This window comes from Sorex fumeus, unplaced genomic scaffold, assembly GCF_029834395.1.
Source record: "Sorex fumeus unplaced genomic scaffold, SorFum_2.1 ptg000072l, whole genome shotgun sequence".
Lineage (NCBI taxonomy): Eukaryota > Metazoa > Chordata > Mammalia > Eulipotyphla > Soricidae > Sorex > Sorex fumeus.
In genome coordinates, this window is record NW_026606129.1 from 16,396,877 (window position 1) to 16,420,314 (window position 23,438).

General features: G+C 40.9%; 1 protein-coding gene and 1 pseudogene across 1 annotated transcript in view; one reads left to right on the plus strand and one right to left on the minus strand.

The window, feature by feature from the left end:
* The window catches only part of ATP2C1 (ATPase secretory pathway Ca2+ transporting 1), a 137,496-nt gene that overhangs the window by 110,705 nt on the left and 3,353 nt on the right, over positions 1-23,438 (minus strand). The window lies entirely within an intron of this gene.
* LOC130037257 (40S ribosomal protein S29-like) lies at positions 21,969-22,137 on the plus strand (annotated as a pseudogene).

Below are 23,438 nucleotides of genomic sequence, written 5' to 3' on the forward strand. Positions count from 1 at the left end.
GTCCCGATGTGAAGTTCTTCAGCTGATCTTCTCGGTCCTATCTTGGCATTAAAATCACCCACAATGATCTTGTGGAAGGTGTGGTCTTCTTTATAGAACTTCTCTAGCTCTATGTAGAACTTCTCGATTTCTCTTTCATCATAATGAGATGTTGGTGCGTAGACAACGAAGATAGAAACTGCAGGCAGTGAGCCACATCTATTCAAATGTAAACGTCCGATTCGGGTTGTTAGGCATTCGAATGAATCAATGCTCTTGGCCAAGTGTGTGTTGACAATGACACCAACGCCTCCAACACCTCTTTTATCGCATGTTCCGAGGAACAATTCTTCTCCAGTGTCGAAAACGGCATGGTGAGATTCGTGCCTTCTTGTCTCGGTCAGACCAATGATGTCGTACTTGATCATTCGCGCTTGTACCATCAGGTCCTCGATGGATGCATCTGATGCTAGCGTACGTTCATTGAAAGTACAGACGATCATTTTTGTCTTCCTTCGTTGTGGCAGCCTAGGTCGGCCTTGAGATTTTGTCGGCCTCTCCTTTCTCATCCTTCTCAGTGCTGCCATGTCGGTGAAGCCTTCAGGGTCAGGTGAATGAGACCAGTTGTAGTTACTGGTTTTGGCATATCGAATACACAGCGGATAGCTTGCCAGGCTCTTCCGTGCGGGCGGAATACTCTCGGTAGCTTGCCAGTCTTTCCGAGAGGGATAGAGGCTTTTGGGGTGACCTCTAATCACCCTTGTAGGTGTTACCATATTTGAACCCTATCAAATATGGTACGACAATTCCAGAAGATGGGTATTCGTAACGCCCGCCTGTCCTTCGCCAACGATAAGACCAAGATGACTGCCCTCCGACGTCCTGATGGATCCATCACATCCTCCAGAACAGCAATGGAGAAGATTATCCATGACTTCTACTCAAATCTCTTCGATAGCCATGTCCTCTTGCCGACATACCAAATTCCACAGGATGGGTATGTCGTTCCCAACGTTCTCCCTTCCGAAATCCGACACGCCATTTCGTCGGTAAAGAAACAAAGAGCACCCGGCCCAGACAAGGTCAGACCTGAACACCTGAAGAACCTGCCGTCAGTACTCATCAATACACTGGCTCGGCTCTTCACTCGCTACCTGTCTGAATGCAAGGTTCCGTCCCAGTGGAAAACCAGCAGGACCGTACTACTGTTCAAGAAGGGAGACATCCATGACATTGGCAACTATCGCCCGATCTGCCTATTGTCTGTCATCTACAAGTTGTTCACTCGAGTCATCCTGAATAGGATTGGCAGAACACTAGATGAAGGACAACCATGCGAGCAAGCAGGATTCCGCAAAGGATTCAGCACCATCGACCATATCCACACGGTAACCAAGCTCATTGAGGTTTCTCGGGAGTTCAAGATGCCGCTCTGCTTAACGTTCATTGATTTAAAGAAGGCCTTTGATTCTGTTGAGATGGAAGCGGTCATTGAAGCCCTAGCCAATCAGGGCATTCAAGCCCAATACATCAGGATCCTCCGTGAGCTGTATTGCGGATTCACTACCAGGATCTCACCATTCTACAAAGAAGTGATCGTTGATGTCAAGAGAGGGGTGCGGCAGGGTGATACCATTTCACCGAAACTCTTCAGTGCCACCCTCGAGAACATCATGCGACGACTGGAATGGGAAGGAATGGGAGTGAAGATAGATGGTCGGCAACTACACCACTTCCGCTTTGCTGATGACATTGTTCTAATAACACCAAACTTCAGCCAAGCGGCACAAATGCTGGCCGACTTTGACCGTGAGTGTGGAAAGGTAGGACTACAGCTGAATCTTACAAAGACAATGTTTATGAGAAACAGCCTCGTTCCTGACGCCCCATTCGCTGTCAATGGAATGACCATCTCCGAATGCAACAGCTATGTGTACCTAGGTCGAGAGGTCAACATGACAAATGACCTGGCACCCGAGCTGCGCAGGAGGAAGAGAGCGGCTTGGAACGCCTTCAAGAACGTCGAAGAAATAGCTAAGAGGACGAAGAACCTCCGGCTCCGGGCACATCTCTTCGATTCCACTGTTCTTCCTGCATTAACATATGCCTCAGAGACCTGGGCCCTACGCAAACAAGATGAGAACGCTATTCAGGTCTCCCAAAGAAGAATAGAAAGAGCTATGCTTGGAATATCACGTTTCACTCAAATGAGAGAACGAATCCGGAGTTCTGACATCCGTCGATGATCAAGGATCAGGGACGCTGTCTCATCTGCCAAGGTGTTGAAAATCAGATGGGCTGGTCACATAATGAGATTTAAAGACGACCGTTGGACTAGAGCTGTTACTGATTGGATTCCACGGGATGTCAAGAGACCGCGTGGCCGCCCACCTACCAGATGGTCAGACTTCTTCGTCAAGATCATGAACGATCGGTTTGAGGCCCTTCATGTTCCCGGAGCGAACAGATGCCATTGGGCTACACTAGCACGTGACAGGGACAAATGGAGACGTTACTGGCGCCCGCTCGAGCAAATCGACGACTAACGGGAAGTTAAGTGATCACTTAAGTGATTAAGTGACTGAAAAAGCAACATAATACATATAACACCGGTTCTAGGACCCAACAACAACCAGGATAGGAATACTGATTTTATCATTCTAAGAAGTAAAATTTTCTTTGTTCTGAGTCTTTATAGCTATAATTACATATTAAGCAAAATGGAGATAAGGGAAGATTTGATTTTGTTTTTAATGGTAAGAGAATAATGCTCTAGGAAGTGTGAAGAGCATAATGATTCTGCCTTTTTATATTTTGCAATTGAAATCAACAATGAAAATTCTCAGTAGCTGCCATCAGCTTAATCTGTAAATAGCTACAGAAAAATGAATTAAAGAGATAAAAAGAAGTTTTAGATGATATTCTTAGGGAAAATCACTACTTCTCGTCTACCTGTGATACTAAGCGCTGTGATGCTACCTTGGCAGCCGTAGTTGAAATGACCAGTGAACCAACAAGACCCCTTCCAACCTTGTTTTCTCCCCTATTTACGAGTTGGCCTCCTAGTCTTGTGCTGTCGTCCACCCCTCTATTTATGTGACTTTTCACCTGTGCCTCCCTTGAGAAATCCCAGGGGCTCAAGAGGGCCACTATGGACCCTGGTTGAGAAATGGCTGCTTTGACTTATTCCAATGCAGGCTAGCAAGCTGAGAACTAATTGGTAAGAAACATAAAACTTACATCTAAAAATAGTTTGAGTGTGCTAATTGTCCTCAATCCTAAGGAATTAGAATGAGCATGTACATCAGATTGTAAACCTCTGCCAGCATGCTTAAAAGTTCATACGGAGCTTCCAACTTTTTAAATTGATATTCTCAGCCTCAAACAAATTTGAAAAGACCAGGGGAAATTTGAAAACCCCAGCCCCATTGAATGAAGTTGAGGATGCTCTTTTGATGTTTCATGCTACATGAAATAGCATTAGAAAAATAGAGATTTTTGATACTGCTATAACCCAAAGGTTCCTCCGAACCCACCTCCATTCCCAATTATATTGGCAAAAAACTTACTGTTTGCAATGGAGTTATTTGTAAATACAATAGATTTAAAGCTCCTAAATAGGTCTAATTATTATTAAATATGCAAGTTACTGTTCTTTCAAGCAAGCCCATTTACACACATACACACAGAGCATGTTATTGCTATTAAAGACTACACAGTAGAAAAATTATAGCCATACTAAAGAAAGTCTTTAAGAATTCATTAAGATGTAATCAAGCTTGTGCAAACTCATTTGTTATTTGCAATTATAACAACATTTCTGTAACTTGTGTCTGAATAAAATTACCTTTCTGAAGTATTTCTTTGCTGAGTTTTGCTCATTGTAATGTATTTAAATGCCCAGCTGTCTCAAGTTTCCCTCTTAGCAGAAACTCTTGACACTTCATTTTTCTCCTTTGTTCTATGTCTGAATAGCCACCTTTGTAAAAACAGATTGTCCTGAAATAATTGTCCTAACAATTGTATCCTGTACCACTAACCCTATTTTAATATTTACCACCAAGCTAGACTATACCCTTTAGGTATGATGTTTCAAATTTTAAGCATATTATTGGAAAATATATAAATGCATACTTTACAATCCAAGTATTCAAAGTGAATAGTGAGGTTAGAGTAAAACCTGTGTTCACTTATGTGGCCTTGCGACATTTCCTGATATGCAAAGTGATCAATGGAAAGTAAATGATCTAGCGTTTGTCCCTGAAAAACAGGCTTGAATGGTGGTGGGAAAATCTGAGCAAAATATAATGCCCAACTGAAATGCATCTGGACTGTGCATTTAACTATGGTGCTATGCCGCCCTAGGAGGGGAAGGGTGTATATCCCTCTGCCTGTCCCTCCTTGCGGTGACGGCACGGTGACCTGCATCTTTTAGAGCCTAATGAACAGCCAGGTATGAAGCTACATTGACGAGACACGTGGGACCTTGTGGGATGGGGGTGGAATCGACCCTACTCCCCGCCATGACAATGCTCCAGGTTGCCACCCCCAAATGCCTCCTCTGGCTTCTGAATGACCATGATCCCAGAGGCACACAAACCAACCTCGGAACCCAGGGGCTTTTGGCAGTAATCCCTCTAGGTTTATTACTAAAATATCAGAAATCCAAATTCACATGGCTGCTATATTGGCCACACAACATCATATGCTCTTCACAATCAGCAATAGAAAACAAATTATCTAAAGATGTATTTTTGGCAGGTCTGAATGTTGGGGAAAATTCCAAATAATAATGTTGGGTCTTTTGTCGTAATATTGAATGTGATCAACGTAATGTAGAGAGAGAGAGAGTAAAGTGGAAATCTGCCACACAGGCGAGGGGTGGGTGGGAGGTGGGGGGCATATGGGGTTCTTGGGGGTGGAAAATGTGCACTGGTGAAGGGATGGGCGTTTGATCATTGTATGACTGACCGAGACTTAAACTGAAAGACTTTGTGACTGTTCTCATGGTGATTCAATAAATTAAAAACAAAAAACAAAAAAACCTGAGTTCACTGGTCTAAAGCTACTAGTGAAAATCTACTCTTCTCTGTCTCCCAAATACAATTTCCTTCTTCGTTTTACTCTCTCCTTTCCTTCCTACTATTTCCTCCTTCCCTCCCTCCCTCCCTCCCTCCCTCCCTCCCTCCCTTTCTTCCTTCCTTCCTTCCTTCCTTCCTTCCTTCCTTCCTTCCTCTTTTGTCTTGTCTTCTCTTCCCTTTCCTTCCCTTCTCTTTATTGTTGTATCAGTGGTTATGGTGATTGTGAGGGGCAATATGTACTAAGTTGCAGTGTGTAGGAGACCACACACTTTGTTGTGGCACCAGGGATCACAAATGACAGTGCCATGAAGAACTCATTGGGAATGTGAGATGGAACTCATATTGACCCATAGCCTCATGCACGCAAGGCAGGCATCTGACCACTGAGCATCACCTCCCCCCACCCCCCAGTCATGCTTTGTATGTCTGATGTCCACAAACATTTTATAGTCCTGAAATGTTATATGGGTTCTTTTGGGGGAGGGGTGGTTAGGGCTATACCCAGGGGTTCTCAGGTGTCATTCCTGGCTCTGTGTTTAGAGTCAGGCATTGTTCAGGGGATTGTATGTGGTGCCAGGGATTTGAGTAAGTGTTGGCCACAGGCAAGGAAAGATTTCCAGCTCCTCTATGATCTCCCTGGGCCCCTATATGCCTTGTTTCATTTTGTTTTGAAGAGATTAAAATGTTTCTCTGAGGAATGTGCTGATTGAAGAAAATGACTTTTCCTATTTGTGAAGTTTCTCCTTACTCCTGTTTCTGTGATCTCACCGGGGCTGCTTGCTGCCACCTGGTCCACCTGGTCAAAGAAGCATTGTGCTAAAGGCCCTGACCTGGAACAGGAAAACAAAGGCTGGCTTCATAACTGGAAACACAACTGTAGTTCTATTGCTACTGCATTGTTCTCTAATTTTTCTTCTTCCCTTTACCCAAACTATGGTGTTGTGACACTCAGAGTTACCTAAGAGTTTCTCACAATTGGACCTCATTGACATTACTCTTGAAGCTCCCAAATGGCTCATGCTCATGTTAAGTACTAGTATAGCAACATTCGCTGTTGCTGTTAGACTATTACTCCAGAGCTGGATTCGTGGGATGCCAATAAAGTGTAAGTTTCAGGATTCCTCACTTCCTGATGCTCCTTTTTAAGATCTTGAAAGAGACTCAAGCACTATGGTCTTACGGTTTGGTAAAATTTGCAAAAGATATTATAAATTCTACGATTTTATTTTCTTTATTTATTTTACTTTATATGAGGTCCACATTCAACACCGAGAGCAGTAAGTTGTTCTCAGTTCTAGCAATGCTTGGGATACCACACTTAATGGTACTGGGGGCCAGGGTGGTAGGGGAACATGAAGTGGCTTGGGTAGATAGTTTCAATTCCAAGCATAGAGTAATCCTCTTAGCATAGCTGAGAACAACCTCTGAGCACCATACCAGGAGTAGCACCTGATTACTGCTGAGTTAGCCCCGAAAAGAATAAAAAAGAAGTTATAAAAAGTCAACAATAAAGGGAAAAAATACTAAAGTCTACTAAAGAAAACTATAATGTACAAAGGAAACCCAGTCAGGCTATCATCACATTTCTCAGAAGAAAGTCAATAAACTAGGAGTAGAATAACATATTTACAATTCTAAAAGATAAAAACTTCCAGTCAAGAATACTCCCTTCTGCAAAATTATCAATCAAATCTGATGAGAAATAAGGGCTTTCCCAGATAAAAGCTAATGGAGTTTACAACCACTAGGCCTGCAGTGCAATAAATGTGGAAAGCAGTTCTTTCATAAGAAAAGGAAAAAAAAAACACATAAAGCCTTGAACATGGTGATAAATAATAACACTGAATCAGAAAAACAAGCAAGAATAAAATGAAGTAACAACCCATCAAGGGCAAGGTAGAATCTGTTTAGTTTAAGGATACTGAATTAATACCAGCAGAAAAATGACAAACTAGTTCAAACTTGAAGTTAACTAAAAAAATTAAAATTGGGGCAGAAATACTTAGAAGAAGATATGAAACAACTTAAAGAATGCTCAGGGAACTCCTTCCAGAATAAATGAAAGTTAGGAAATTATGGAAAAAGAAACACCAAACATATAAAAAAAAACCCAGAAAACAAAAGATAGAATGGTAGTATTTATACCCATATGTCGGCAATAACCCTAAGCATGAATGGTCTGCACTCGCCAATCAAAAAACACAGAGTAGAGACATGGATTAAATACAAAACAAAACAAACAAAAAAAAACCAGGCTATCTATGTTAGACAAACAAGAAATTTAAGATTAAGGGATGGAGTCACAGTAAAGACTGATATAAGGTATTGAAAGCCAGTAAGAGAGAAAAAGGGCAGTAACTGCAATACAAGGCAAAGAGATTGTGATACACGTTTAATGAAATATAACTCAAATATTAGAAAAGATCATGCAGTGTTGCCAGACAACATGCACTGAAAAATAAGCCAGAAAGTGAAAGACAACTCCTATACTATTTCACTATGTGGACTACAAAAAGCCAAAGCAAATAAACTAGCTAAAAACAAAAAACCAACTCTATCAAACCAACATAGTGGTTCCCAGAGGGAAAGGGAAAAAGGGAGAGGGAATGGGTAGAGATGATCCTTTTCTTTTTTTTGCAATCATAAATGACTATATTATTGTTTCTTTACATAAGGTTGCAGGACATTGTCTTCTTCTTCTTCTTCTTCTTCTTCTTCTTCTTCTTCTTCTTCTTCTTCTTCTTCATTATTATTACTGAGGTTTACTGTAAACTTTTGGTTTACAGTAGTGTTAATGTTTATGTTTTAGGTATATAAAGTTGTTGTACCAAAGTGCCATTATCAAGGGTTTATTTTGATAGCGGGGTGGTGGTGGTGATTTATATGCATGTGGAAATGAGATTCTGTACTCCTAAAATCTTATACTGTTGTAAATGAAAAACCAATACAATTATGCTTTTAGAAAGAATATGAGAGAGAGAAGTTGTAGGGCGTGGTAAGAGGGAAACTGGGAACATTGGAGGTGGGAAATGTACACTGGTGAAAGGATGGGTGTTGGAACATTATGTGACTGAAACCCAATCATGAACAACTTTGTATCTGTGCATCTCACTGTGATTCAATTAAATATCTATCTATCTATCTATCTATCTGTCTGTCTGTCTGTCTGTCTGTCTGTCTGTCTATCCATATGAGACTGAAGTTGGAGAGATAGGACAGTGGCAGGAGGTTTTTCTTGCATGTGGCCAACCTGGGTTCAATCCCCACCACCCCGTATGGTCCCCCAAGCCTGCCACGAGTGAAACCTCAGTCCAGAGTCAGGAATAAGCCCTGAGCACCACTAGGGGTGGTCCCAAACCAAATAAAATGAAACTATTCACTTTAAGTTGCATGCACCACAAAGCTGATTGAAGCATTATTTACAATAGCTAAGGTATTATTTATAACAACTAAAGCATTACTTATAAGAACTAAGGTATGATTTATAGTAACTAAGGTATAGAAATCATATGTGTGTCAATCAATGAATGAATGGATAAGGATAATGTATCATAGGAATACAACGGATACTACTATTAAGAAAAATATGAAATCTTGCTACCTTCAACACAACAGAAGGAAAACTGAAAGGATTATGTAATGTCAGGAGAAAGACAAATATCATGATTCCATCCCAGTGTGCAATAAAGGAAACAAAGCTAATGAATGGAAAAAACAAACCAATGAACACAGAAAAAAATGAGGCAAATGGCAGAGGATTGGAGCAAGGCTGGAGGGGGGTCTACTGGGTGGTGATGTTTGTTTTCATTTATTTATTTATTTATTTATTTATTTATTTAAATTTTTAATTTAAAATAAAAATAGGGATGGAGGGAGGCAGACTCCAGAAAAGAGTGCTTCCACCTCTCTGCTCGACCCACCTTGGCTATCAGCTACCAGCATAGCACTTAGGGGAAATGCCTGGCCTAGATCAGGTCAGTCGTAACCTCAGCACAGATGTTACGCATTTGCGGCCTTTTCCTCACGGAAAAGAATTTCAGGAGGAGGAAAAATAGTGAAGCAAATTTTTATTCTTCAAACTTCAAATTTCAGGAGGAGGTGAAACGGTGAAGAAAGTTTTTGTTGAAGTTTATTTAGGAAGATGTGAGGGAAAGACAAAGAGAGAAGCACATGTTTGAGGGAAAACAGAGTTTTCTCCAGAGTATAAAAAAGCAAGCAAAGAAACATAGAGACAAGCAAGTGAGTACGTGTTCAATAGAGAACATGGACTTGAAGAGCAAGCCCTAGATATTATCTTAAATGAACGAATGAAAGTGACAGAATATGACAAATTCTGATAGAGGGAAAATAGTTATAAAAGTAGGAAGGTTAAAAATCAATGCTCTCATAAAATAATTTTAAAATGAAAACTTGATTATAAAACCTTAATTTTATGCCAGACAGTACAGCAGGTAGGGTGCATGTCTTGCACAAGACTACTGGGGATATATACGCAAATAGTGAAAGAGAAGAAAGTGACATGAAGAAAACAATCCCATTCACAATTGCGCCCCAGAAAATCAAGTACCTGGGAATCAGCTTAACTAAGGAAGTAAAGGACCTGTACAAAGAAAACTACAAAACGCTACTTCAGGAAATAAAAGAGGACATGAGGAAATGGAAAGATATCCCCTGCTCATGGGTCGGGAGACTTAACATTGTCAAAATGGCAATACTACCGAAAGCATTGTATAAATTCAATGCAATCCCTATAAGGATACCCATGACATTCTTCAAAGAAATGGAGCAAACACTCCTGAAATGTATATGGAACAATAAGCCCCCACGAATAGCTAAAGCAATTCTTGGGAAAAAGAAAATGGGAGGAATCAACCTCCCGAACTTCAAACTGTACTACAAAGCAGTAATAATTAAAACAGCATGGTACTGGAACAAAGGCAGAGCTGCAGACCAATGGAACAGAGTTGAATACACTGACATCTCCCCTCAATCATATGATCATCTAATCTTTGATAAAGGTGCGAGTAATGTGAAGTGGAGTAAGGAAAGGCTCTTTAACAAATTGTGCTGGCATCACTGGACGGCTACATTCAAAAAAGTGGTCTCAGATCTCTGCCTAACGCCATGCACAAAAGTAAGATCGAAATGGATTTATGACCTCAACATCAGACCGAAATCCATAATGTTTATTGAAGACAAAGTCGGCAAAACTCTTCATGATATTGAAGCTAACGGTATCTTCAAAGATGTCATGCCACTGGCCAAGCAAGTGAAAACAGAGATAGACAAATGGGACTATCTTAAACTAAGAAGCTCCTGCACCTCAAAAGAAACAGTGACCAAAATACAAAGACAGCCTACAGAATGGGAAAGGATATTCACCAAATACACATCCGACAAAGGGTTGATATCAAGGATATACAAGGTACTGGTTGAACTCCACAAGAAGAAATCACCCAACCTCATCAAAAAATGGGGCGAGGAAATGAACAGAAACTTTTGCAAAGAAGAAATCCGAATGGCAAAAAGGCACACGAGAAAATGCTCTACATCACTAATCATCAGAGAGATGCAGATCAAAACAACAATGAGATATCATTTCACACTACAGAGACTGGCCCACATCCACAAGAACAAAAGCAACCGGTGCTGGCGCGGATGTGGCGAGAAAGGGATCCTCCTTCACTGCTGGTGGGAATGCCGGCTGGTTCAACCCTTTTGGAAAACAGTATGGGCGAATCTCAAAAAATTAGAATTTGAGCTCCCATTTGACCCAGCAATAGCACTCCTGGGAATATATCTCAGAGAGGCAAAAAAGTATGGTCGAAGTGACATCTGCAATTGTTTGTTCATTGCAGCACTCTTTACAATAACCAGAATCTGGAAAAAACCTGAGTGCCCGAGAAGAGATGACTGGTTAAAGAAACTTTGGTACATTTACACAATGGAGTACTATGTAGCTGTTAGAAAAAGATGAAGTTATGAAATTTACATACAAGTGGTACTACATGGAAAGTATCATGTTAAGCGAAATGAGTCGGAAAGAGCCGGATAGACACAGAAAGATTGCATTCATCTGGGGAACATAAAGCAAAAAATGGGAGACTAATACCCAGGAATGACTGAGATTAGTACCAGGAATTTTTCTCCATGACTTGGAGGCCAGCCACACGTGCTAGGGGAAAAGGAAGCTCAGATAGAGAAGAGAGCACCAAATAAAGGGTGTTGTGAGGATCCTCCCAGGGTGGGAGAAGCATGCTGAAAGTAGACTATAGACCAAACATGATTGCCACTCAATTCCTCTCTTGCAAAACACAGTACCCCAAAAAAGAGAGAGAGAACAAGGGGGAATGCCCTGCCACAGAGGCAGGGTGGGATGGGGGGGGTAGGGGGGTGGGAAGGATGCTGGGACCCATGGTGGTGGAGGATGGGCACTAATGGAGGGATGGGTACTTGATCATTGTATAACTGAAACCCAAGCACAAAAATTTATAAGTCTATAACTGTACCTCATGGTGTTTCACTAATAAAATTTTTTTTTAAAATTAAAAAAAAAAGACTACTGGGGATAGATTCTTGGCATTGCATATCTCCTGAATCCCACCAGGATGATTTCTGAGCATAGAACTGAGAGTAAGCACTAACCACAGTCAGGTGTGGCCCCCAAAACAGAATAATTTTTAAAAGTATTCATAAAACATTTAAATTTTTAGAAAATATCTTATATTTTCGAGTCAATCGACGAACAACAGGATGATTGTGATCGTGATCTTATAAATAGTTGATTAATACTTACAAATTTTAAATAAGGCACTGTCTGTAACTACAAGTATAAAATAAAGTTTTACCACCACCACTTATGAGCTTTGTATATTTAAAACCACAGCTCTCGGGGCTGGAGCCATAGCACAGCGGGTAAGGCATTTGCCTTGCATGCAGCCAACCCGAGTTCGATTCCCAGCATCCCATATGGACCCCTGAGCACTGCCAGGAGTAATTCCTGAGTACAGAGCCAAGAGTAACCCCTGTGCATTGCCGGGTGTGACCCGAAAAGCAAAAATAAATAAATAAATAGACCCACAGTTCTCTCACTTGTAAGGTGGGAACGACACCACCTACTTTTCAATGGTACTATGAAGATTAAACAGCAATGTGAAGGACCTTGCCAAGCGCATGACACATTTTTTCCTTCGGAGAGCCCGGCAAGCTACCGAGAGTATTCGATATGCCAGACACAGTAACAACAAAGTCTCCAATGGAGACGTTACTGGGCCCGCTTAAGCAAATATGGGCTCTAGTCGGGCTGGTATGGCAGGATTCATACTTTGACTTGGTTCAAAGACTGAAGGTGCCAAGGGCCACCAACTCAGCAGGATTTGACGATTAGGTACACAAAGCTCCTTTTTCTGGAATGAATAATCTAACTTGATCTTTTAAAAATTTTGTTACTAATATGCTGCCTTTTGGATGAACAGGGAAGAAATAATTCCAGCATCTTTCATGCTCTCTTCACAGCAAATTATGAACAGTACAACATATGTGGGAAGTTCATTTCCTCTTCTTTGAAAGCATAGAACTGTCTGTACAGGGTAAGAAAAATATGTCTTCCATTCTGAACAAAAGTGATTTGAATGTTGCTGGTGAACTATAAGCAGAACATAATAGCAAATTTAGAAATCTGTATAATAAGCTACATTGTAGTTCAAACGCACAGAGAGAGAGAGAGAGAGAGAGAGAGAGAGAGAGAGAGAGAGAGAGAGGTTACACCATGTTAATGGATTCATTTCAAAAACAAAGCTTTGGGGATCCATCCATTTACTGGCTCCTGTGCTTCAAAAACATCTTCACAAAACAGATTAGGAAAATATCTAAGCACAACGCAGGGTTAGAAAAATTCAAAAGTGACTTCAGAATCTCCCCTTGTCCAACACATCACACTGGGATTTTCCAGATAAAAGGGGTGGAATATTTTTAGAATGGCCGTAAATAAATAGTATGTTGTCTGCCTTACATGCAGAAAAGAGAGTTTGAAATAAAATAAAATAAATACTCTGTTAATATGCCACAAAATAACCAAAAATCTTCAGTGTCCTTGTCCATCAGGGACTTCTAAGCATACAAACAGTTCCATACTTGAGATTTTCAACTTTACAATGGTATGAAGACAAGAGGTATTCTCAGAAACCCCAGTTCCATGTTCTCTCATGAGCGATGGGTAGCTGCAATTCCCACTCAGCATATTCACTAACATACACTGAAGAGATTTCAAGCTGAGAGTAAATCTACTACACCTAACTTTCCAAAAGGCATAGCTCAGCCTAGTCCACCAGAAACGGTCTTCGAACACTGACATTGGTTTACAGTTAGGCAAAATCATCCACTACCAATGCTATTTTATAATTGTGTTGCCTACCTTAAAGGTGGTGGACGTTTAGCAGACAGGGTGGAATGTGAGGATGCAAAACACAACATCCAAAAAGTTCTGGCAACACAGTACATTGTGGAATGGTTGTACGTTTTAACTCAGGTAAGTTGGGGGCTGTCTGCAAACAGTGGTTCACTCATTTTAGCTGCTCGGCATCATAAGAGAGGACCCTACTAAATAATACTAGCCCTGCAAAAGATCACAATTCACAGTACATAATACAAAGCACAGTTTCTACTGAAATTTTGCTCTTACGGTCCTATAGTTAGGGACCATCTATATTTATCATGGGAAGGTTTCCTAATTCTATTAAACTACAGGGGCAGGTTGTTCTGTGGCTGATCAGACTAAAAAAATGAGTCACTGAGGCATCTGCTTTTGCAGCTGAGGTATCTGTCTGCTGGATAGAAGGTTATTTCCTTTCCTTGCAATTGCATGCTACCTGAATCTCCAGAGACTGTGATTCTGTCTTCTTTGACCTTAGATTCCAGGACAACGTGCTCAGATTGTGGATTTTCTTACCACTAACAAAATAAATAATTTCTGCGTGGGAGAAAATAGCTCAAAGGGCTGAAGTGCATGCTTTGAGTGTTCCGTCCCTAGCACTACCAGGACAAACTTGCAAGCACCAAACCTAGAGCACCAAGCACTGCTGGATCAAATAAAAATAAGTGAATCTATCAATTAATTAGTGCTGAAGCTACATAGCTCAAAATTTCTTAGTGATGAACCTAGTCCTTTTCTCGGTTCTTAAGCTATCTGAATTATTCATCTTTTGCTGACTGCATGCGAATTTTTGGTGCAGAAAGGCGTCTAATCATTCACATTTTTCTTTCGTGACACAAAAACCATCACTACCCCATCCCCAAGGAGGGGTCACATAGCCTCCCCTCTACATATTACGGTCATCTCCTTGTCTCTCAGTTTTAGAAAGTTTGTCCTTATGACAACTCAACCTCTCTCTGCAGTTCTCATTAGATACAGCACACACACACACCTCATTCTCACAGAGCCCAAAGTCCAAGAGTTTTTCAGGCACCTCTGCCTCTAGATCTCACTCACTGCTCCTCCCCAGATTTCTCTCACCCCAAAGTATAATTCTTCACCCTCATAATCAGCATCCTCCATATCTCAACCACCATGTCCATCTGAGACATCCTGGGAATCAGATTGCCCCACAAACAGAGGCACAGTTACTACTGGGATAAGGACAACAAAGCAGTTATAAGGTGACTGAGAAGGAAATCACAGGAGGGAGGACCAGGGTGGAAAAGTCAGAAAATGCTGTTGGAAGGATGTTGCTATGTAATCAGAGTGTTGCTTCAAGGGTGCAGAGAAGAGTGGTGGAAGGCAACCATGCTGCCAGAGAGGGCATGGGACCCGAAGGAATGAGGTCCTGGATTGGAGCCCCTATTGGGGCTCCAGAAACATTGTCTTTGATCTGAAAACAAGCAGAAGTCAGTGACAAATCCAAAGTGTCATGCTGACATGGCTGTGGGCCATGGAGAGGTCCAGGTCTCTAGAAGACCTCTGTGCCCTCTCTGGCTTATTGTGTGAACTGATCAGACCAGACAGCAGTGGGTGGAAGGAAACTGATTGATTGGAAGGATGTTTTGGAATAGAACTGAAAAAAATTTGATGATAGATTAGATATTGACAGAAGCAACCGAAATTACCCAAGATGATTCCTAGGCTTCTAAGTAAATAATAGGGAATGAAGGTGAAAATTTTTCCTAGAAAAGGTGATTTAGGAGAGAGGAAGGCCATGAGAACAAAGTCAATAATCTGATCATAAGCCAATAATCTTCACGCAGGCAGTGAAGTCCAATTCTCAGTCTACCTACAGGCAATGGTATACACAGGAAGATTTCTTGCCTCCAAATCTTTATTGAAATCCTACCCTATAATGGGGTTAGGAGTTGTTTGGTCGGTGCTTAGGTCATGAGAATAAGATCTCATAAATGGTATTCATGACTTATGAAAAAATCTGGGAGCCCCTGATCCCCTCTACCCTGTAAATATAACAACCACAAAGTCTGCAGCTCACAGGCTGGAAGGCACTGTGACAGGCATTAAATCTGTTATCCCTTTGATTTGGACTTTCAGCCTCCAACACTGTGAGAAGTAAATTGCTGTTTGTTTCTAAGCCAGACAGCCTATGGGATATTTTTTTAATAGAAGTTGGATCAGACTGAGATAGGAAAAAAGTTAAAAAGTACTTAGGGGCTCTTTGTGTGTTGTGTGTGTGTGGGAGGTGATGGTGATGGTGGTGGTGGGCTTAAATATATAGCTCTTTAAAAAAATTATCCTTTCAGATAGAGAGGGCTGTTGTAATTACCATGATAAAATAGTTCAACTTTTAATATCACGCTTAATATTCAGAAATATTAAGGTTCAGCTTCACATTATCAAAGCAATTTAAGTGTCAATGTTACCTATATTCAATTATACAAATTCCTCCACAGTAGTGAGGTAGAATTTGTGTCCTCTTTCTTAAATTCTACAGGGATCATCTTTCCCATCTGCTTCTGAAGGATTAAAGCAGATTCTCTACCGAGCACACAAGAACACGGGGCAAAGGCTTTTGCTTCTCCCCTGAGATGTCTTTTGAACTAACACTAGCATTTTATGGCTTATTTTAGAGGCTTTTAAAAATGGACAATTTTGGTATACTCTTAAGATCTAACCATCGAACCAAGCGCTAAAAATTTTAGGGTTTTTTTTTTTTTTGGTTTTTCTTTGTTTTTTGTTTTATGCTTATTGGGCGATGCCTGGCAGTGCTCAGGGCTTACTCCTGGCTCTGTGCTCAGAAATCACTCCTGGGGAAGGGTGTCATATGTGGTACTGGGAATTGAACATTGTACAAGGGAAACACCTTCCCTGCTGTAAGATCCAGTCCCAAGGCTAAGAATTCTTACCATAGCTTAAACAAAGATCCAGAGAAATTTCTATCATTTTACCTAGAATAAAGAAAAATCTGCCTCAGCAACCACAAACTCAACTGGAACATTTCAGATCTCACCATAGTTTAGGGGGATACAATACGTGGGGGAAGTTCTTTAGCTTTCATTGTGTAGTTAAAGCAAGCGAGCATAAGAGCCAAAAAAAAAAAAAAAAGAACCAAGTTACTAAGGTTCAAATTGAGCTTGACTATTTATCTAACAAGTCAACTTTATGGCTAGAATTAAGAACAAAAAAAAAATCTAGCGATTCTGTTTGAACTAAAACCCTTTCCGTAAGTCATTAAAGAGATGTTTTATGACAACTTCTCAAACAAACTTGTCTCTAATCCTCAATTAAACAACAACTCTTGCTCACACCCCTTGGCCCCCCTCAAGATCATTCATTTAAAACAGATATCCAAACAGAGAGGCCTTGAACCAGAGGTAAATATGAGTGCAGCATGTACATTTTTTTTTGGTCTCTTATCGTAAAGACCAAGTACAGCTCTTTCAACCCATGTGAACTACAAATATTGCAGAGGGATTATATGAAATTCATTTTTACATTCTGTCATCTATAAAATGCTGCACTCATAGTAGATATAAAAAATGTTGCTTAATAATCAAAGAACTCTAAAAATTAATAAAAGGAACTCAGTAATTCCACAAAAAAATATAACAAGTTCTGGCCAAATAAACATGTGTCTGTATTTACATAAGTACACCAATGGCATTATGATTGCAGTATCAGAATAGAAGACTATAGGAGTGAAAAAAGCATATGATTAATTTTGTTGAAATATTTCAGTTCAATTATCTAATTCCAAATATGTATAATAATATATGTAAAAGATAAAGCATTTGCTCTTACATTAATAAGTAACCAGGCCATTGATTGGCACATCACAGCATAAATAATCACTGTATCACTGTATCACTGTCATCCCATTGTTCATCGATTTGCTCGAGCAGGCACCAGTAATGTCTCTATTCATCCCAGCTCTGAGATTTCAGCAGCCTCTTCTTATTCGTCCTTCCCAACGGTGCCATATTGGAGTCTCTTTCAGGGTCAGGGGAATGAGACTCATTATTGTTACTGTTTTTGGCATATTGAATATGCTGTTGGGAGCTTGCCGGGCTCTCTGAGAGGGACGAATAATGTAGATAAGAGAATACAAGCAAGTATGTTAAAACCAAACACATGTGTGCTGTTTTAGGTATGTCAGGGGGCTAGACTATAAGAGGTTCCACTTCCAGGAGCTTTGTTTTATAGTCTGTGGATCTTGGCCATTGATGGGATTACAATGGTGCCAGGGCAGTTTGTGGGTGTGACTGCCAAGCTACTGGAAAATGGGGGATCTGGATGGAGGAGGCCCAGTTCTGATTCGAGCAGGCTTAGAGATTTCAGCACTGGGTCCCGCATAAATAATAACTGCAAAAATTCCAAATCAACCTAGAGTCTGGAAGAGGACTCAAAGGGACAGAGAGTTTGTCTGGAGTATACAAGATTCTATGTCTGGCAGCACATGGCCTCCCAAGACATTGATTGCCCCAGTATTGCTGGTCCCAGACCACATTGCTGAGCCAAGCTTGTGAGAAATGACTTATACTCCCTCCCATTAAAAAAAAACTAACAACCAGTCATTAGGTCAAATATTTATGCCCTTTTGACCCTTAATGTAAAAAGAAAAACCCTCCTTCAGTCCCCCAAGGAGAAGTTCTTCACAAGAAATCCTCTATGGAGAAGGTGAATATAAAAATGGCCATACGTTGAGCGGTGGAGACCTTAAAATATCATCCTAAGATAGACAAAAGCAAGAAGAGAGGAGTTACCTGGGCCATCTCTCTACCATATACATCACTCCTACACAAACCAGACTAGGCCCAGCTCCAACATGGGCTTCAGGGAACAAGAACAAAACCTCAGAATCTTGTGTGCACATGTATAGACTTGCAAGCAAATGTCTTACTATATACAATATATTAGAAAGAAGGCAGAATATTTTGAAGAGAGAAGGGTTGTATCTTAACTTTTACCCAGGATAACTGAAGAAAGGTTGTTAAGGTTCTGTTGGAAGGCCTGCACCCAGTGGTACTGGGGAATTATCTTGGTGCAGAGATGAGACTACATTAACTACCAGCAATAACTGTGGACCAAAAGATGCTGAGAATTGAGCCCAGCAATTGGGTTAGCTCAGCTTTTGAGCTATTTCCTTGTCTAAGAAATATGTTTTTTTTTTCAAATGGGGTGTATTATACCTAAGACATGGATGTGTTGATGATCTTCAGGTAGATATGTTGTAAGTAAAAGAATTCTTGGCTAGATGGAGGAATGTATTTTAATGTAGATAAGTGGAGAAATTATATCCAACCCGCACGGCAGAGCCTGGCAAGCTATCCGTGGTCTATGCCAAATAGACCAAATAGATATGCCAAATCCAGTAATAAATGGATCTCATTTCCCTAACCCTGAATATGCAGAGTCGAGAAGGATATGGAAGGAGAGGCTGATAAAACACCAAGGCAGACATAGGCTGCCAAAACGCAGAAAAACAAAAATGATTGTCTGTACTTTTAATGCTCGTACGCTGGCATCCGCTGCATCCATTGAAGACCTTATGGTACAAGCACGAAAGATCAAGTACGACATCATTGGTCTGACCGAAATGAGAAGACATCAATCCCATCATGCTGTTTTCGACACTGGAGAAGAACTGTTCCTTGGAACATGTGATAAAAGAGGCGTCGGTGGTGTCGGTATCCTTGTCAACACAAACTTAGTCACGAGCATTGATTCATTTGAATGCCTAACAACCCAAATCGGACGATTACACTTGAATAAATGTGGCTCACTACCGGCAGTTTCTATCTTTGTTGTCTATGCACCAACATCCAGTTATGGTGAAAGAGAAACTGAGAAATTCTACATGGAGCTGGAGAAATCACACCTTTTACAAGATCATTGTCGGTGATTTTAATGCCAAGATAGGACCAAGAAGATCAGTCGATGAACTCCACATCGGAACCCATGGCCTGGAATGGAACGAACAGGGTGACAGACTGTCTGAGTTCATCATGTCAACCAAAACCTTCCATGGTAACTCACAATTCCAAAAGGCTGAATCTAAACGTTGGACATGGGAGTCTCCCGATGGACAGTTCCATAATGAAATAGACCACATCATATTCAATCGGCGGTTTTGCCTAACCGATGTTGCTGTTGTCCCAAAATTCCAAACGGGATCAGACCACCGTCTTCTTCGTGCAAAATTCTACCTCACAGAACGAGGAGGAAAGAATGCAAGGTTTAAGAAGAGGACTCCCAGAACAACCACCAACTGGGAACTCTTTGGCTCTGTTGAGGCAACATGGGAAGATGCCGTCATTGACAACATTGATGAGGAATACAATCGAATGATTCAGCACCTCCATGATTGTGCAAGGAATGCCAAGAGAGAGATAACCACAAAAAACCGTCTTTCTTCGAACACTCTTGAACTTATTCGCCAACGTGGCGTGGCACGTGCCTCAGGCAACCACAAGCAAACGTCCAAACTGGCAAAACAGTGCAGAGAAGCCATCAAGGATGACCTCAAAAACAGGAGAGCAGCAGTACTGGTAGATGCAGCAGAAGCTGGGAAAAACATTCGTAATGCCCGCCTGTCCTTCACCAACTACAAAACCAAGATGAGTGCCCTCCGACATCATGATGGATCTATCACATCTTCCAGAAGGGCAATGGAGAAGATTATTCATGACTTCTACTCAGATCTCTTTAATAGCCACATCCACTTGCCCACATACCACATACCACATGATGGATATGTCGTTCCCAATGTTCTCCCTTCCGAAATCCAACATGCCATCTCGTCTGTAAAGAAACAAAGAGCACCTGGCCCAGACAAGATCAGACCTGAACACCTGAAGAACTTACCATCAGTACTCATCAATACATTGGCTCGACTCTTCACACGCTACCTGTCTGAATGCAAGGTTCCATCCCAATGGAAAACCAGCAAGACTGTACTACTATACAAGAAAGGAGACATCCACGACATTGGCAACTATCGCCCAATCTGCCTATTGTCTGTCATCTACAAACTATTCACTCGAGTCATCCTGAATAGGATTAGCAGAACACTAGATGAAGGACAACCATGTGAACAAGCTGGATTCCGAAAAGGATTCAGTACCATCGACCATATCCACACAATAACCAAGCTCATTGAGGTATTTCAGGAGTTCAAGATGCCACTCTGTCTAACATTCATTGATTTAAAGAAGGCCTTTGATTCTGTTGAGACGGAAGCGGTCATGGAAGCCCTAGCCAATCAGGGCGTACAAACTCAATACATCAGGATCCTTCGTGAGTTCTATTGCGGATTCACTACCAAGATCTCACCATTCTACAAAGAAGTAATCATCCATATCAAGAGAGGGGTTCGGCAGGGTGATACCATTTCACCAAAACTCTTCAGTGCCACCCTTGAGAACATCATGCGACGACTGGAATGGGTAGGAATGGGAGTGAAGATAGATGGTCGGCAACTACACCACCTCCGCTTTGCTGATGACATCGTTCTAATAACACCAAACATCAACCAAGCGGCACAAATGCTGAACGACTTTGACCGTGAATGTGGAAAGGTCGGACTACAGCTGAATCTTACGAAGACAATGTTTATGAGAAACAACCTTGTTCCTGACGCTCCATTCGCTCTCAACAGAACCACCATCTCCGAATGAAACAGTTATATATACCTAGGTCGAGAAATCAACATGATGAATGACCTGGCACCTGAGTTGCGCAGGAGGAAGAGAGCGGCTTGGAATGCCTTCAAGAGCATTGAAGAAATAGCTAAAAGGACAAAGAACCTCCAGCTACGAGCACATCTCTTTGATTCCACTATTCTTCCTGCATTAACATATGCCTCAGAGACCTGGACCCTACGAAAACAGGATGAGAACACTATTCGTGTCTCTCAAAGAGGAATTGAAAGAACTATGCTTGGAATATCACGATTCACTCAAATGAGAGATAGAATCCGGAGTTCTGATCTTCATCAACGCTCAAGAATCAGGGACGCTGTCTCATTTGCCAAGACATCAAAAATCAGATGGGCTGGACACGTAATGAGGTTTACAGACAACCGCTGGACTAGAGCCATTACTGATTGGATTCCACGAGACATCAAAAGATCACGTGGACGCCCACCTATAAGATGGTCAGACTTCTTCGTCAAGACCCTAAATGATCAGTTTGAGGCTCTACATGTTCCTAAAACGAACAGATACCATTGGGCTACACTAGCACGCAACCGGGATGAATGGAGACGTTACTGGCACCCGCTCAAATAAATCGATGAATAACGGGGATTAAGTGATTAAGTGAAGTGGAGAAATATATGTGTGTGTCAGGGAAAAATTATTGTGTGTATATGTATTAAAACCAGCCTCAGTTAAAATCCTGAGCTCAAAATTTCAAGAGCGCACATGTGGGCCTGTTCCTTCCTTTTGCCTTGTTGCCTCCGGGAAAGCAAGATGGGTCACCAGCAGCTCTATTGCAACCATCCAAGAAAATTTGGCCAGGGATCATGCTCTTGTTGCGTCTTCAGATCAACATGGCCTAATCCAGAAATACAGCCTCAATATGTGCCACCAGTGTTTCTGCCAGTACTTGAAGGACATCGGCCTCATCAAGTTGGACTAAATGAACTTCGGGAATTGATCATCAGAGACACCTACTGACAGCAGAGACAATGCTAGCTCTTTGTACATACAATAAGGTAAGGTAAAGGCCCTCCCGTTGATCGTCGGTAACTTCAATTATCAGTAAAAAGTAAATAAATTAAAATTTAAAAATAACAGCCTCACTACTACAGGGAATGTGCTCTACCATTTAGCCACATCACCTACCATAGGATAATATTCTCCAAGTATGCGGCAAACAACACAAATTTAAAATGTGGTATATTATATTATTAGAAATACGACAAAAGCAGTATTAAGAGAGACATTAATATGACACATCACAATCAAATCCAGGCTTCCCGAGTGCAAAGCAAGTGCTCCAGTCTATTGAACACTTCTATTTGTGCTCCAAAACAGGAAGAGAGACATAGAGAGAGAGAGAGAGTGAGAGAGAGAACTTACACTAGTACAAGCTTATCACAGGTTAGAAGATAAGCCTCAATCCAATATTACTGATAAGAAGACTACAAATGAAAAAACTTAGTCCAAAATCATTGGAAGAATGAAAACAGTGAAATCAAAGTAGAAATAAACAAAGAAAGAAAAAAATAATTAAAGGACTTATTTAAATTAGAGAGGGCAACAATATCTGTTCCTAATATTATTATTAAGGTACTATTAATATTATTAACAAGGTTTCCATATTCTTGATTAGAAGCAAGAAAAGGAAATAAAAAGATCCATATTGGAAAGGAAGAAATAAAGCTATCACTAAATGTGATTTTTGTATACCAAGGGTTTTATACCCCAAGGGTTCCCCCAAGATGCTGTTGTAGAAGTAATAAATGAATACAGCAAAGTAGCCAGCTGCAAAATCAATATATAAAAATCTTTCGCATTTCTATTTCTTGGGGGCGGGGGGACACAGCTTGCAGTACTCAAGAGCTATTCCTGCCTCTACTTAAAAGTGACCTCTGGTGGTACTTGGAGGACTATATGCAGTGCCAGGGATCAACAGAGGTTGGCCACATGCAAGACAAGTACTCGCCTCCCACCCCCCAGTCTATGTCTCTGACCTTCAAATCGGTTGCATTTCTAAGTACAAACAATGAACCAGCAGAAAAAGAATGAAGAAATCAATGCCTTTTATAATCACATCAAAAAGTATGAAATGGATAATAAAAAAATTAGCCAAGGGAGTTATAGATCTGTCATCTAATTTAAAAATGGAGAATTTTAAATAGGCATGTTATCAGATGATGTATAAACAACCAATAGACACATGAATGACACTCTTTATCACTTGTCATTAAGGAAATG